Here is a 17,691-nt window from a genome sequence, read left to right as displayed (position 1 = left end):
CTATACTGGTGGCATCGTTTTCCCACGGGAAAGCCTTCAATGCTACAATTTAGCCACGTGCTTTGACTTCTATTGGAATCTGTCTTAGTGTGGATTCTCCGAAAGGAACCCCTGAGTCCAGGAACTGAAGGGCAGGTGGTTTATTTGGAAGGGGACCCAGGAAGCATCTGCTGAGGACGTGAGGACATTCAACAAACAAAGGAGAAAAGTGAGAAGAGGTTCTCACCATAGGTATGTAGGGCTTTTCCCAACTAAAGACTTAGAAAATCCAGAATTGATCCCCCATGGGTGGTTTAACCCCTGGGCGTTGTGCCGGGGCCTTCACCCTCTGTACTTGCTAGTCATGGCTGCCCGTGGGGGTTCTCAGCCCCAGTGAGGCCAGGAAGACCTTCCAGACAACAGAACGGTAACCCACACCCAGGCAGACAGTCAGCGTCCCAGAACCTGAGCTCTGGATGAGCTCCCTTCTGCTACAAGGGCCAACAGCAGTCAGCATCGTACCATTTTTTGCAAAGCTAACATTGACAACATTGTCTGTTCCATAGCTTACTTAAAAAGTATGTGCTATAATCACCACTGATACCCAGGGCCCCACGGGCGTCTTCCGAGGGTACAGCAAGCATCACCTCTCGGAAAACAAACACCTTCAACCCCTCACGTTTCTCTCCTCGCCATCACTCCCAGGAGCCCAGGGTTAACTCTTCAGCTACCCTCCAATAACGTGCCCTTTCCTTACACTTCTTCCATAACTACTGCTCCACTCCCCATTAATGTGGCAGTTTAATCCCAAACTTTGTAGCCTTAGTACACCGCCACATGTCTTTAAAAAGATTTGAATTAGAAATAATACATGGACAGGCAACAGGAAAAGAAGTAATTACGTATCTGAGGGCAGTCAAGAGAGCTGAGTCCCAACAGAAAATACTCGTGTGGGGTCTGCACCCTGGTCAAGGCATGATGCATGATGTTATTTTAAACCCCATACATCTTCACTGTGCAGATGAGGAACCCAAGGTTTAAGGGATCCAACTGCCTGCCTGAGTTCAGTCATTTGGTGAATGTGGGAGTTATGGCCTGAAGGCAAGTCTGTCTGGCTCCGTCTGCTTCATGCTATGACCTATAAATACAGACGACACTGACGGACATTAGGAAATCCCCAATGATGGGGAGATGCAATACGTATGTGTAATAATTGTCACATGTTGTTATTTCTGCCTTCCTTTAACTTTGGAACTTTTCCTAAAATCATACAGATAGTGGAGAATGAAAGATTCAATCTAGGGTCAACATCTCCTCTATTCTTGAATTGTTTCTAGAATTAATTTATAATTGTAACATGGCATCCTACCCAGTTTGTCATATTATGAAAAGCTTTTGAAGTTAGGAGACTTTCTGTACTTACTGGATGTAAACATTGAGAAACAATTACAAAGGCATTAGGATATCAATCATTTTAACCTGATATTATTTATTTTGAAAAGCAGATTCATGATGGTGGAGAGAGTATAAATTTCGACTGAAGTTTGCTTGCATTTGGGGGAATTTGGCTCTTCCATGGGGCTGGCACAGGCAGAAACAATCCCTCTTCCACTGACCTGCACCATTTGTTTTGAATAAAACTCATGCTGGAGAGCATTCTTTCTCAAAATGTAACTTTCCTAAACCCAATTATGATGGAGCCTGGGTTTAACAATTGGTATGAATAGATTTATATCTCGTAAATCACTTTCATGGGAGCCACTAAGTTACAATTTTTGGATGATAAACTTCCTCAATTTGGGCAAAATGAACACCGTCGCTACGGAAATAGTTGCCCTCCCTGATGAGTCAGTGTGTTCTCAGAAGACATTCCTGTCTCAGTTTCTTGGGGTACTTGTACTGCACCAAATCTTTATTTATTCTGGACTCAGAGGGTGTACCTGGCCCGGTTCACAAAGTTTATATTAGAACACAAGCAGAAAAAATGAGCACTAATAGTCAGGGTAGTTTCCAATAATGAATAACTAACAGAATAAGGGCACACAGCGATCACAACAGAACAGGCTTGATCAGACTGACATCCGTCACAGACAACAGGTCTACCCATACTGGTGTGTTCAAGTGGGATAACCCTGGGGTTAAATGTATCTAGGCATGCTTCATCTCAGCCCAGATCTCATACAATTCAAAGAGGCAGCAGAGTTCAAATTACTTAGTCAAGACTTCAATAGAAAGTATGCAAGAGAAACATTTCCTGTTTCCAAATTGGATGGAGATGGGGCTACATGTGTTAATTTGCGACACGACATTAGCATCTAAAAATAATAGTGGGAGAAATTTACACCTCAGCCATAAAATTCAGTTTGCTTGGGAACTGAGGCACTTTTACATGCTTCACATCCTGAATTATTTCTAAACAGCTGGCAAGGATTTAAAAATCATCAAAGGCATTTATTAATAACAAACTCTTTGTCAAACACTGATGGATTAGTATAGCTTTATTTGTGTTTTCATTTATGACCATTTCTGTGGTTGGGCGGGAGGGTAACTGATGCATGCTGAAATACTGTAGTGAGTTCAGCAGTCATACTCACGAACGGAAGAAAAAAGTTCACACACAGGTTCAAAGCACAATGTTGTCGACAGAGAAAACTGCTCTCTTACATTTAACAAGAGACACAGAAAAACAGATGACACGATTTTTCACACTAGCTATCAATGTCTGATTTGCCATCATTTGGCTAGATCCAAGCAACATGTGAAATGTGCAAGTGACTGGAAGTAAGTGTCAGCAGGAACTGCTCAGTAAACTATGATATGGTACACAATGAAATACTACACACATGTACAAGACGAAAGCATCAGACCTTTACAGAAGATACGGGAAAAGGCTAGTGTTTAACGGTCTATATTTGCATAAAGAAACTAATACAAGGCGTTATTTATAGCGCGTGGGCTCGGCTGGATGGAGTGGAGAGGAGAGGGTGCGAGGGAGCCCTTCCATAAACTGCTTCAATTATAAATAAGTTCATTTTCTGTCCCAACTGCACATTCATTTATAAAATGTTTTTGGAGCCCTGAACCTTCTCCCCTTTGCAGCTGTCATTATTGCCACTGTGTGTGTGTGTGTCTGTGTGTGCGCGCGCATACACAAATGTGTGTGATTATTTATTTGATGCTTCTCCTCCAAGACTAGGCTGTGAGCCCCGCAAGGACAGGGTCTCAGTTTTGCCTTCTAACCAGTGCATCTTCAGTGTCTGACACAGTGCGTGGCTCTCAGCGGCTTCCAATCACTATTTCTTGACTAAATAAATGGCAGTATGCCAGCATCAACAACTAACACAGACACATCATCAGTTACTGTCTCTATGTGCTTTTTATTTCTTTATTCTTTTTACTCGGAAATATAGATTGTGTTGAGGTCCATAAGAGAAACTTCCAGAAACAGATATTCATCATTGTCCTTTAATGTAATAAATTTTATCAAAACACTTCAGCAGGGTATTTAAAAAATATCTGTTCTTACATCGTTTTCCAACTTATTTCCATAGACTACAGTAAAATAAGTCAGTCCGTAATTCGTTTAATTTTATCTGTTATTTCTTTATTTTAAATTTTGGATTTGTGCTATTACCAACTTTTAAATTATATAATCTACTAACTTATTCATTTTCCCAAAGAGTTTATTTGTTTATGTTTTATTTATGTTTTATCATATGTCTGTTTCTGAGTGTTTAATTTCACTTTTGTTTTTTAATTACCTTTCCTTTTTTTCAATTAATTCAGACTTTATCCCTTTCTAAGTTTAAGATTCAGAGAAAAATTGAAGGAATACATTAGTTTTATTTTAAACTAGTTATTCTAACAATTTCAGTTGAATGTCCTTCACATACTTTTTCTCTTCTATTCACTAACACACTTACTGAAAGTTATTCAGTTTCTTATGAGCATGTTTTAGCTACATACAAAAATTTGTTCTTTTCTATAAATTCTGCATTTTGAGTTTTTATGTTCTCTTTTACTCAATAGTTAAGACATAGATTGTAATTTGTTTTATTTTACTTAAAAATTTCAGGGTGTTCTTTTTCACTTTCTATTTTTTGTGGCTGATTTCTCATTTTACTGATTGTGATGGAATATGACAGTAGTTACTATTTCTACTTGATATAATTATTTAAGGTGTGTGTGTATTTAAGTGTGAAAATCTTTTGCTTTCAATAGGTGGATAAATTTATCTCATATACACTTATTTTTAAATTGATATGCAATATTGCAATAGTTTCAGGTGCGTAACACCATGATTCAATATTTATATATATCGCAAAATGATCAACACTAAGTCTAGTTAATATCTGCAGCACACATAGTTAAAAAATATTTTTTTCCTGTGATAGGGACTCATTTACATCGATTACTGTGACAGACATATTTGCCACTTTTCCTACATTTTATCCTTATTTTTTGTCTTAAAATCTTTTTCACAATGTTTTTAATAGAGTTTTGATAATGGTAATGAAAAGGAAGGATGTTCTGAAGGTATTTTCATACAAAACCCTGGCATTGTGCCCTTCTATTAATCAAAAAGAGCTAGAGACTATTACTCAATAAGACTAAGAAAACTTTAAAAACTATTTGAAAATGAGGTGAATGCATTTCTCTTTCATTGTTGACAATCTGTTTTTAAAAGCAGCTTCAATAATACTGAACCTAACTTATATGCACCCAATACAGGAGCACATAAATATAAAGACAAATACTAACAGAGAGAAAAGGAGAAAATGATAGGAATACAGTAATAGTAGGAGACTTTAGCACTCCACTGACATCAACGGACAGGTCTTCCAGATGGAAAATCAGTAAAGCAACAGAGACCCTAAATGACACAAAAGAAAAGTTTAACTTAATTGATATCCATAGGACTCCACATCCAAAAATACCCTAGAATATACATTCTTGTCAAGCACATATGGAACATTATCTAGGATAGATGACATACTAGGACACAAAACAAGCCTGAACAAATTTAAGAGAATAAAAATTATTTCAAGCACCTTTTCTGACCACAACAGTATGAAATTAGAAATCAACTACTGAAAGAAAATCAGGTTAAAAAAATCACATAAAGACTAAACAACATGATACTAAAAAACCAATTAGTCAGTAAGGAAATCAAAGATGAAATCAGAAAATATGTAGAGAGAAATGGCAATAAAAACACAGCAATGAGATGCAGCAAAAGCAGTTCTAAGAGGAACGTTCAAAGCAATACAGGCCTTCCTCAAAAAACAAGAAAAATCTCAAGTAAAAAAACCTAACCTACCAAAGAGATTTAGAAAAAGAAGAACAAAACCTAAAATCAGCAGAAGGGAGGAAATAATAAAGATCAGAGAGAAAATAAGTAAAACAGAGATTAAAAAACAATAGAAAAAATCAACAGAACCAAGAGCTGGTTCTCTGAAAGTGTAAACAATATCCACAAACCTCTGGCCAGGCTCACCAAGAGAAAAAGAGAGAGGACCCAAATACATAATGTAAGACTCAAAAGAGGAGAAATAACAATCAACATCACAGAAATTCAACAAAATCATACGAGACTACTATGAACAGTTACATGCTAAGAAATTAGGCAACCTGGAAAAGAATGGACAGGTTTCTAGAAATATATAGACTGCCAAAACTGAATCAAGAAGAAATAGATGATTTGAACAGACCCATCAATAGAAGTGAAATAGAATCTGTAATTTAAAAACAAACAAACCAACCAACCTCTCTGCCAACAAAAGTCAAGGATGGGATGGCTTCGCTGGGGAATTCTACCAAACATACAAAGAACTTATAACACTCCTTCTCAAAGTCTTCCAAAAGACTGAAGAGGGAACACTTCCAAGCTCATTCTGTGAAGCCAGCATCACCCCAATACCAAAAACAGACAAAGGCACTACAAAAAAGAAAATTACAGGCCAAAATGTTTGAAAAATATAGATGCAAAATCCTCAACAAAATATTAGCAAACTGAATTCAACAATACATAAGAAGGATCATATACCATGATCAAGTTGGATCCATTCCAGGGTCACGATGATGGGTCGACGCAAATCAATCAATGTGATATACCATGTTAACAAAAGAAAGGACAGAACCCACATGATCATTTAAATAGAAAAAGCATTTGATACAATTCAATATCCATTCATGATAAAATCTCTCAACAAAGTGGGTATAGAGGCAACATACCTCAACATAATAAAAGCCATTTTTGACAAACCCACAGCCAATATCATACTCAACAGTGAAAAGCTGAAAGCGTACCTGCTAAATTCAAGAACAAGACAAGGATGCCCATTCTAACCACTTCCATTCACAAAGTATTGGAAGTTCCAGTCACAGCAATCAGACAAGAAAAATAACAGGGATCCAAATTGGAAGAAAAGAAGTAAAACTTCACTATCTGCAGATAACATAATACTCTACAGAGAACTCCAAAGACACCACACAAAAACTATCAGGACTAATAAATGACTTCAGCAAGGTGGCAGGATACAAGATTAACAAGCAGAAATCTGTTGTATTTCTTTACAAAAAAAGGAAATATCAGAAAGAGAAAGTTAAAAAAAATCCTGTTTAATGCGTCCATATCCTGGCAATTATAAACAATGCTGCTGTTACTAGCAGGGTGTATGTATCTTTTTTAGTTAATTTTTATTTTGCGGTTGGCTTTATTCCTTTGATAACTATGTAAGTTAAAAAAGCTAAAGCTCCAAACGTTCTCAGAAACAATGAACTGTATATATATGTAAATTTTAAAATATATGCACAGTAAAAAAAAAAATCTATCAAGCCATGAAAGACATAGAAGAAACTTAAAAGACATATTGCTAAATGAAAAGAAGCCTGTCTGAAAAGGCTACAAACTGTACGATTCCAACCAAGTGACATTCTGGAAAAGGCAGTTACAGAAGCAATAAAAAGATCGTAGTTTCCAGGAGTTTGGGGAGAGGCAGGGAGGAATGAACAGATGGAGCACAAGGGATTTTTCGGGCAATGACGTTATTCTGTATGATAATATAGTGGTGGCTGTATGTCATTATGTGTTTGTCAAAGTCCATAGAATGTACAACATCAAGAGTGAACCCTAATGTAAACTATGGACTTTGGTTGATAATAATATGCCCATGTTATTTCATCGATTGTACCATATATGCCATACCGACGAGCGATGTTGAGCATAGGGGAGTATATATGTGTGGGTGGGGAGGGCTATGTGCAAACTCTCTGTATTTTCTGCTCTATTCTGTTGTGAAACTGCAACTGCTCTAAAAGAATAAAGTCAATTTTTTTAAAATCCTGCTTAAAATCAATTCAAAAAATAAAATACCTAGGAATTAACCTAACCAAGAAGGTGAAAGACCTATACTCAGAAAAGTATAAAACACTGATAAAGAAAACTGAAGATGATGCAAAGAAATGGAAATATATCCCATGTTTGTGGCATGAAAGAGTTAATATTGTTAAAATGGCCATACTACAGTTTTAATGCTAACCCTCTCAAATTATCCTAATGACATTTTCCACAGAACTAGAATACATAATCCTAAAATTTGTATGAAAGTATAAAAGACCCAGAATTGCCCAAGAAATCCTGAGGAAGAAAACAAAGCTGAGGGCATAACCCTCCCAGAATTCAGACAATACTACAAAGCTACAGTAATCAAAACAGTGTGGTATTGGCACAAAAACTGACATACGGATCAATGGAACAGAACAGAGAGCCCAGAAATAAACCTACACAGCTACGGTCAATTAATCTTCAACAAAGGGAGCACGAATACACAATGGAGAAAAGACAATCTCTTCAGCAAGTGGTGTTGGGAAAGCTCGAGAGTCACATGTAAATCAATGAAGTTAGAACACTCCCTCATACCACACACAAAAATAAAAGCAAAATGGCTTAAAGACTTAAATACAAGAAATGACACCACAAAACTTCTAGAAGAGAACACAGGCTAAACATTCTCTGATATAAATCGTAGCAATTTTTTTTTAGGTCAGTCTCCCAAGGCAAAAGAAATGAAAGCAAAAATAAACAAATAGGACCTAACGAAACTTAAAATGTTTTTTTCTCAGCTAAAGAAGCCATAAGCAAAATGAAAAGACCACCTTTGGACTTGGAGAAAACATTTTCAAATGAAGCAGCCAACAAGGGGTTAATTTCCAAACCATAAAAACAGCTCATACAATTCAATATCAAAACAACCAAACAACTCAATCAAAAAACAGGCATAAGATCTAAACAGACATTTCTCCAAAGACATACAGATGGCCAACAGGCACATGAAAAGATGCTCAACATTGCTAATCATTGGAGAAGTGCAAATGAGAACTACAATAAGGTATCATCTCACATTGGTTAGAATGACCATCATTAAGAAGTCTACAAATAATAAATGCTGGGGAGGGTGTGGAGAAAAGGGAACCCTCCTACACTGCTGGTGGGAATGTAGTTTGGTGCAGTCATTATGGAAAGCAGTATGGAGATTCCTTAAAAAACTAAAAATAGAGCCTACCATATGATCCAGCAACCCCACTCCCGGGCTGTAACTAGAAAAAAAAGGGAACTCTTAATTCGAAAAGATATACGCACCCCAATGTTCACAGCAGCACTGTCATGATAGCCAAGACACAGAAACAGCCTAAGTGTCTATCAATAGATGATTGGTTTCAGAAGATGTGGTGCATATGTATGTGTATATATATTTATACACACAGACAGACACAGACACACACACAATGGAATATTACTCAGCAATAAAAAAGAATGAAGTATTGCCCTTTGCAGCAACATGGACGGACCTAGAGACTATCACACTAAGTGAAGTAAGTCAGAGAAAGGCAAATATTATATAATATCACTTGTATGTAGAACTTAAAAAATACAAATGAATCTATATATAAAACAAATGGACTCACAGATAGAGAAAACAAACTTATGGTTACCAAACAGGAAAGTGGGGAGGGGAACTGGGAGTGTGGGATTAACATACACAAACTACTATGTATAAACAGATGAACAAGAAGGATTTACTGTATAACACAGGTAACAATATTCAATATCTTGTAATAACCTATAATGGAAAATAATCTAAATATATATATAACTGAATCACTTTGCTGTACACCTGAAACTAGCCCAGTATTGTAAATCAACTGCACTTCAGTTACAAGAAAAGAAAAGAAAAGAATGATGAACCTCTTCTCTTACGTACAAAGAAGCAGGCAAATTGGCTTTTGATCTCAGTAATAATTCAAAGATTTCAGAAAGAAATCATTTTTAGGAAATATCTCCAAGTTCTTAAGAATAAACTTCATGATTCAGGGAAAGAGCATTTCTTAAGTTTTTTTTTCTTTAGGTTGCTTATGGCTATGACTAGATGGGCATAACTGATATTTTCCAAGGGAAGATTCTTTCTCCTCCAAGAATGAAATGTGCTATGTGAGAAATTCTGTACAAAATTTCATTGACTTTGACAGGACTTCAAATTGTGTCTCTATCACAATAGCTCATCAACTGCTTTTGCTTTATCAGAGTCGAAGTGTTTTTACCAAACAGTTCTGCTTAAATTCTTCTTTTAGACTAAAATTCTCTAAACATAAAATCCATTTACCATAACATTATGCTTTGTTGAACCCATTGTATTTTTTTCCCTGAGGCTGACAGAAGAAAAACAGAGTAGATATGAATCTTAAGGACCATATTTTTTAATAGAGAAAATCATACGTAAACGCTCATATATTTTTAGTCTTTCATTTCCACAGATAACTTTTGCAATGAATTTTATCTCAATAGCTAAAGAAAAATTTAATGTTTCAGATACTCTTCTGTTACTGACTAAAAATATTTAATCAAGCTCTTTGATGCTGGATATGCGTTCTACACTGTTTACCAAAGAGAAGTGGCACACCCTGAAAACAGCAATGCCCCATGGCTAATGGTAATTCATGGCGTATCCAGGGCAAGTTCCTTGATTTCTCTGGAATCATCTTTCTCTACAAGTAAGAGTTTTAGGCAATGGTTTCTGAAGTCTCTAATGAGTTGAAGGGTGCAGAATGTGACACGCCCAAATATGCCTATTTGGCTTAAGGATTATCTTAAGGCTACTTTAAAGAAACAGCAGATGCAGGAGCAGCACTGTAAACCCAACTGAAGTGACCCTTTCATAAGAGACGTTTACATTTACAAGGGAAACCTCCGTTTGTAAGGGTGTCTCTCTCCCTCAGAACCAGGACTCTAAATTTCAAGAAAGTCTTACCAATGGAGAAGGTAAGGAGTTAAATCTGCATAAGGACCTCACTCTTGTTTAATGTGCTTTTCCTGGTCACCTCCCATAACTGACTTTTCCCACCCTCAACACCTTCTTCTGTCTTTAGTTGGAAATGGTGTTTAAGGCGGTGGCTTGGGCCAATGCAGGGAGTTACTCAGCTTGCCTGGGTATTTCCCATGTATATGGGAGGTATACACGTTATTAAGATTCTGTTTTTCTCCAGTGAAATTTGTCTTTTATTATGGGGAGGGGGCAGGGGGAGCATCAGCCAAGAACCTGGAAGGGTAGAGGGAAAATTAAGGGTACAAGACCAAAATTAACACATATTCCTTCTTCCTTCTTTACAATTTCACAGACAGAAGGTGATTTCTTACTGTAGACCTCAGCAACCTCCCCATACTAATTTTTTTTTTTTTAAGTTGAGAACTTTTGCCTTTTTAATTCAAGGAAGCACTTTAGGGCTGCTCTCTGGCACAGGTGAATTGCCTGCATCACTACTCTTGTACTTTGGAGTCGTTATTAAGTAAAATAAGGGTCACTTAATGCAAACAATGCGACGACAGTCCATCTGATGACTGAGGCAGCTGCTAAGTCACCAAGAGGTGGGATTCCCTGGACAACAGGGTGATGCTGAGAGATTTCCTCACTCCTCAGAATGGTGTGCAATTTAAAACGTATGAATTCTTTGCATCTGAAATCTTACAATTAATATTTTCAGATCTTGGTTGACAGCAGGAAACTGGCATGATGGAAAGAGAGACAGCGGACGAGGGCACTTTTGTCCACGTTTGATCCTATCAGTCAGCACGGCCTGATAAACCAGACCTTCTACACATGTGCTGACGTAGGGGTCCCCAGGGACTGCTCTTCCTTCTGTCCTCCCCATGTGCACAGCCAGCACTTCGTGGTCCTGTCTTTTCTGCTCTCCCACGCTAGCAAGCTCTTCCATCCCTTCCACTGGTTATCTCCACACTGTTCACAGAATAACCATTCTAGTCTGCAAATATGGCCACGCTGCTCTCTGGCTCACAATCCTTCACAGTTTGCCTGTGTCAATAAACATGATGCCACTGTCCCTGTGGATTTTCACGGTGTGGCCTATCTTTCCTGCACTGGCAGACTGAAGTCCTCCTGCTCGCTGTCCATCTGTCCACATGTTTCACGCCACAGACACACCAAATTATCTCAAAGTCCCTAGTCCTACACAAATTCCCATGGGGAGCGGAGACATCCTCCTGCCATCTTAAAACTCATTTCTGTTCATACCCTAGTACCTAAAAAAAAGTAAATAAACAAACATATCTAATTACCACCCTACCGCCCCCCGCCAAAAAAAAAACTTAAAAAAAAAAACCAAAACTGAACATTTCCTTGGCCACCTTTTTCTATTTAAGGCTTGGCTCAAGACCATCTCTTAGGCGACTTTCTCAGTGACAATGTATCCCCAGATGTTTTCTCTTCACCTTAAACATACCTGCACAGAGTCCTTTTCATTTTGGTGTTATTTGTTTACTTATGACTCATCCCACTAAGACTACATTATCCCAAAAGAGAGTCTTTCATTTTTCATCTCACTTTTTGTTTTGTATGTACTATTTTCTCAAGAGGAAAAAAAAGGGGGAGGGGTAGTGAATCAGCATTTTGCTTTAACCTTGAACTAATGTCAGACTTGAACTACCAACAGAAAAGTGTGTCTCACTGGTAATGACAATATCCTTAGTGGCTCAGGTTACTTTTGTTGACTAAAGCTAGCGTTCTCTACCCACACTTCCTCTTCGACCGCAGATCAAAATGCTCAATGCAATAAACAAGTTGTTAGGAAGATTTAACGTGGCTTCTGCAGGCCCCCAGTTTCCAAACAGTAAATGGGGGAACTCCTGTTTACTTTGCATCCAGACTCGGTACATGAGTCATTGTGGTAAAGCCATCGTTTTTGAAGTCCCAGGAGTTCAAACAGAACCGGGTTTCCAAAACATCATTAACACTGAGCCATGGCTACACTGCTTCCTGAGAGCTCCACATAAAAAGGATTTAGAATAGTTCACACAGACTCACTGTTTCTGAGCTTCTGTTAGGAAAGAAAAACACAGACAGGAGTTCTTCACTCATTTCATCAAATCTCTTCCACTGCGGAGGTCACGGGCATATGAAGATGCTCTATTCACGCACAGGGAAGTTACTGCCAGTTGAAAATGAGGAACCTGAGTGTCTACTTGAAGTTATCACCAAACTCGGGCTCCTGACAAAGTCCGCTGTTGCTTCATTCGGTTTTCTCTATACAGCGGAAGGAGAGGAGCCTCACTGAACATAACAAATGCATACACAGACTGAGCAGCGACCACTGTAACACGTCAGGATTATAAAGCCTCGACAGAGAACCTGCTTTCCAAGTCTGGACTTTATGATGAGAAGACCCTCTCATCACTGGCTGACACATAATTATTTTTCATAACTCTCAGTTTTAAAGGAAGATTGCTTCTCTGTGACCTTTCCTGCCCAGATTAATGACAAAGAAATCAGAATATCAGCACAAAAGAAAGAGTACCGTGACTCATGTGCAAAGTAATTATCCAGCTGTGAGAAGCGCTGGGCTGTCTAGCTGGGTTGAGCAGTAAATTCAAGGTGAACCAGCTGGTATTTTTTTAAACATAACTTTCTAGGGTTGGCAATATTCCACGTAACTGTGATTCTGGTCACCAAAATAACTCTAACAGTTTAAGTCTATCTACAGGGGAAGTAATTTTTGTCTGTTTACTTTCATCTTAATGACCTTTTGGGGCGGGGGGGGGATGTGTTAACTGATACTTTAAAATACAGCCCCATCCCTTCTCGTGAGTCTCTGGTACAGGAGGATGGGTAAACTATATACCAAACTGGTCAGCTCCCTGGGCATTATCACCAATAGTCGAAAACCCTCCGCTGTTTACGGTGTGTTCCCTTTGATCCCTATTCCCGACCTCAATTCCCTTCCCTGTCCCAATGGCAACTATGTAATATGAGTCACATGAGTCATCTGCTCATCTGTCTTTATGAAATGTATAGTGGTCTGGGTGTGTTCCATGTTTCTGTAAATCATGTTGATACATATCCTATTACATGCTCATATTTTCACCCAAACTGTGCTTTTGATATCTAGTCATGTTGCTATATATCTTAATTCTCTTGCCAAGTAACAAATTGCCACAAATTCTGTGGCTTATGCAGTAATTCCAACTTCTTGCCTTCTTTTGCTCAGTGAGAGGGTGGTACCTTTTTCCCTAAGATTACATCTGTGAAGTCACCACCCCTGTTTTCCCTTTTAGTTCTGCACAAATTCTACAGCCACAAGGAATCAGATTCCACCAACCTGAGGGAGTTCAGAAGTGGACCCTCATCTAGTCACGCCTCCCGACGGGGACACAGCCCCAGCTGACACCTTGAATGAAGCTGTGTGAGGACCCAGCCAAGTCACGCCCAGACTCTCGACCCACAGACACTGCATGTTTTAAGATAACAAGCGGTAACAACCATGTCTTAAGCTGTTCAGCGCGTGGTAGTTTGTTACACCGTGACAGGTAACAGATACAAACAGTGACTTCAGCCTCCTCAAAAGTCAACTCTCTGATCCCAAGACAACCTGGTCTTCACTGCTCCCAGATACTCCGAGCTCTGTGAATTGTGGCACAGAGTTCTCTCGAATTCAACATCAAGCTTACAGCTCCGGCTTCACAAAGTCGAACCGCTTTGATTCAAATCAGTGACCTTGGGCAATTTATTATAATACCCATCCCACATTTATATAGAAGTTTAATGAGATATCACTCACAGACATCTTCAAAGCACCACTCTGCACTTAACAAGCACTCACAGAACATTCACCACCAGAGTTAGTGCTGCTTAACTAAATCCAACGAAAGGGAATGCGTGCACCGCAGAGAACATAAGGTGCTTGGCAGTGGATTGAAAAACTCAATGAATAAATTGAAAGAAATAACATTACCTGATACCAGTTAGGAGAGATCAATTGAAAGAAAATAAGGGAACACATCAAGATACGCCACGTTTGGACACAAAGGGTGACTGGGCTTTGTCTCCCCTTGACTTTTTGGTTCAACTCTATCTGATTATTAGGTCTCGTCATGTGATGTGAGTTAGATACAGCACAATCAACCAGGAAAACATTCCCCTACCCCTGGAGCGGCCGGAACAGGGATACAGAGACGAACATCGGCCATTCCATGTTTTTCTGGAGGACAAGGTTTACCTTGTTCTAAAAGCTTAAATCTCAAAATGCAAAACTTAGCAGCAGAATATGGTCAATCAGAAGGCCTCCCTGAATCATGTCAGTTAACAGAATTGTGTTTATTCGCATAAAAAGGAGCTGCATATGCCACACTTTTCACCATGGTAATGGCAAACAAGAACGAGCCTCTTTTCTTTCTCAACTCCTAGAGGCCTGAAACATCTTTCACCTTCTTCTTTCAAAATCTTTGCTCCAGCAATAACTACTTACTGTTCTTATTCCTGAGTATTACCAGCTCACCCTGTGTTTGCCATAAACACACACTGTCATGAGTTTCCCAGTTCTCTTCTCTCTCCCACAGTCATGTCTGCAGGCCTCACTGCCCAGATGAAACCACGATGCAATCTGTTTAACAGGCAGTTTTGAGCAGGATAATAAACTTCTGACATAAGACTAACCTTGCCATGAAGCATGGTGACGGCAGAAGTTTATGAAGGCGGTTTTATATGTTAGAATTTATGGGCAACAGCAATGGCGGGGGATCATAGCACAGCAAAGCATGCTGCAAAGGCGAAAAATCTGGACAAATCAGAGTGGGAAAAGGCGTATTGTTTTAAAGAAAAACTATGATATTGTGAAAGGGTTGGATAACAATGGCTCTCAGGCCAAACATGGCCCCCACCTAGTTTTGTAAATAAAGTTTTATTGGAACACAGGCATGCTGATTTGTTCACATGTTCTCTATCTCCGGATGCGCCCTTGCTACAGCAGCAGAGTTCAGCGGGTGAACCAGGGACACTATGGTTCACAAAGCCTAACACACTTACTATCTGACCCTTTACAGGGAGACTATACTGACCCCCTGCACAGCACACAGAGCACCCAGGTGGTGGAACCAGCGAAAGATTCCAATTCCGGCTAGTAACTGCATCTTGCCTTTTTGGTATTTTTGATAGGATTCGGTAGAACTGAATCTAGCCCGTAGGGTTACATTCGCATAACAAACGGCAGTCACTTCCCCATCTCTTATGCAGATAACCCAAGAAAAAGTAAATCATTGTGTGTCCCTACCTTTCACCATGGGTGTTACTGCAGAGAAAAGCAGACAGAGCAAAAGATGGCATCAGTCAGCATGCTTCTGTATGGACCAACTGTGTATTTTCTATGTAACATTCACCACGTGAGGGTTTCGCTGAGAATTTTCCAACTAAGATTAAGTTTAGTAAATTATCCCATTAAGGCAGGGAAACATTAAATTTTCTGATAATTTCTGGAGAAGAAGATGTATTTAAAATTGGATCCCAGATACAGGTAAAGGCATAATGCAAAGTCAACCTGGAAAACCTACTGTTTATGCCTTCAGGTGAATGGGATCCTGAGAATAACATCATGGTCCCATGAGCTTTTGAATCTAAACTCTAAGGTATAATTTAAATAGGATAAAGGTGGCATTGTTCTTGGAACAAAGGAAAATTGCAAAGTAAAAATTATTAAAACACGGAAAATAAGTAGGAAAGGGAAAAATACTGAACATGGCTCAGGCTTTCTTTGGGTCTGACTTTTCTCTTTCGCTGCTCTGAGCAGCAGAAGCGGGGGTGAGCTACCAGCTCTTTTGGAAACAGCCTTGGGTAAGCTCATCCAACAACATCGGCTTTTTCCACCCACCTAGGCCTTGAGGAGTTCTCTGGTAACCCAAAGCGTCTTAGCATCGGTACCCAGAAGACAGCCCTGTATTGTCACATCTCCTGCCCATTTCACAAAGCCAGCTCTAGCCTCCTGGACTGAATCCCATAGCTTTCCCCCACCTCACTCAGCCTCAGCCCCCACCTCTCATATCCCACACCGTTTCTGGCCCCACCAGTACACCTTAAATAATATTCACTTGCATAACCTTCATCTCTGTGGCAAATGAAAGGGGCATTTCTTTAGCACCTGTAATCAAAGTCTCAAAGAACTCTGTGAAAAATGGCCGGCACCAAGGGCATAAGGTTTATTCAAAATATCTGGCCACTGAACACGCGGAGGTCTAGGCTTTCCTTTCCAAAGGGAGCCAGTCTGAAGCTGCTGGCTGCGGAGTCTGGGAGTCGGGGTGGGGGTTCTGTCAAGCCTGGCAGTGGCCCTGCCCCAGCAGAGAGCCAACATGACCACCCGGGTGGGTGACGCCATCTCTGGCCCTTGGAAGAACTCCAGTTGGACGAAGTAAACATCGTTCTATTAAATATCCATTTGGATCATTGGATGGCAACAAAGAGGTACCTATGTGAGCAAGAGCAGACTTATTGATCGGAAACACGTGTTCAAATCCTGCTTCCCATCTTAACGTGCTCAGGGTTTGAACTTACCCGAAAGGATCTGAATGAGCACGTCTGGGATGAAGACGTTAATCTTGGCTTCAGTCTTGCATATGTAAAACTGCTCCAGGAATGAATGGGCCTGGCTGTTTGTGTGCCAGGCTCTTCCACTGGGATCAAGACACAAAACACCCTTGTTGGGTGAGGAGAGGAGGCGCCCAGAATGCTAAACTTTCCCAAGAGCGGGGGAGGAGAACCCTCTTGGTGCCAGAATACCTGCAAAATAGGAAAATGGAAAACATTTAACAGCAGTTTACATCTATTCCTTTTAGGTCTGTGACCAAGGCTTCTGGAATAGCCTTTTCCTTCACATGGAAATTTACGTCTTTGAATTGTCCCTTGGAAGACGACTTCTCTAATTAGCAGAGAATCTGCTGATGGGAACCATTAGCAATATGGAGGCAACACCCGTTACCATGAACATGGAAGAGATTAAAACACAGAATAATGGTAAGCACACACGCATAGAAACATATACACACAAACAACTCTTAAAAAAAAAATTAGAACTTCAGTGAGACTTAGATGATCCACTTATCCCATCAGGAATCAAGCTTGGCAGGTTGCTAACTGGAACAATTCAAAACAGCTTCTGTCTAATTGAACGTTTATGTTTAAGAACATGTTCAAGCTTCAGTGATTCAGTTTTGTAAAATGCACCCTCAATTAGGTCTCTTTGAGCTTGGCCTCTCCCATGCCACAATCTTAGACAAACCTGGTTTGATTTATGGGGACTCGGAGGAGACCATATTCAGCGTCCGCCAAGTTCTCCCTTCAACTGGAAGTCCCGGAGAATGCCCCGCGGGGTGGCGACCTCACT

General features: G+C 39.6%; 1 long non-coding RNA gene across 1 annotated transcript in view; it reads right to left on the bottom strand.

Moving 5' to 3' along the window:
• Window positions 1–17,691, bottom strand: part of LOC107034155 (uncharacterized) — a 442,513-nt gene that overhangs the window by 186,321 nt on the left and 238,501 nt on the right. Inside the window, exon 4 of the long non-coding RNA XR_012067473.1 lies at window positions 16,863–17,087. This is a non-coding gene — a long non-coding RNA (uncharacterized lncRNA). The remainder of the gene's footprint in view (window positions 1–16,862; window positions 17,088–17,691) is intronic.

This window comes from Vicugna pacos, chromosome X (genome assembly GCF_048564905.1).
Source record: "Vicugna pacos chromosome X, VicPac4, whole genome shotgun sequence".
Lineage (NCBI taxonomy): Eukaryota > Metazoa > Chordata > Mammalia > Artiodactyla > Camelidae > Vicugna > Vicugna pacos.
Note: the sequence above shows the minus strand (reverse complement) of the source record. Positions and strands in the feature narration are given on the sequence as shown.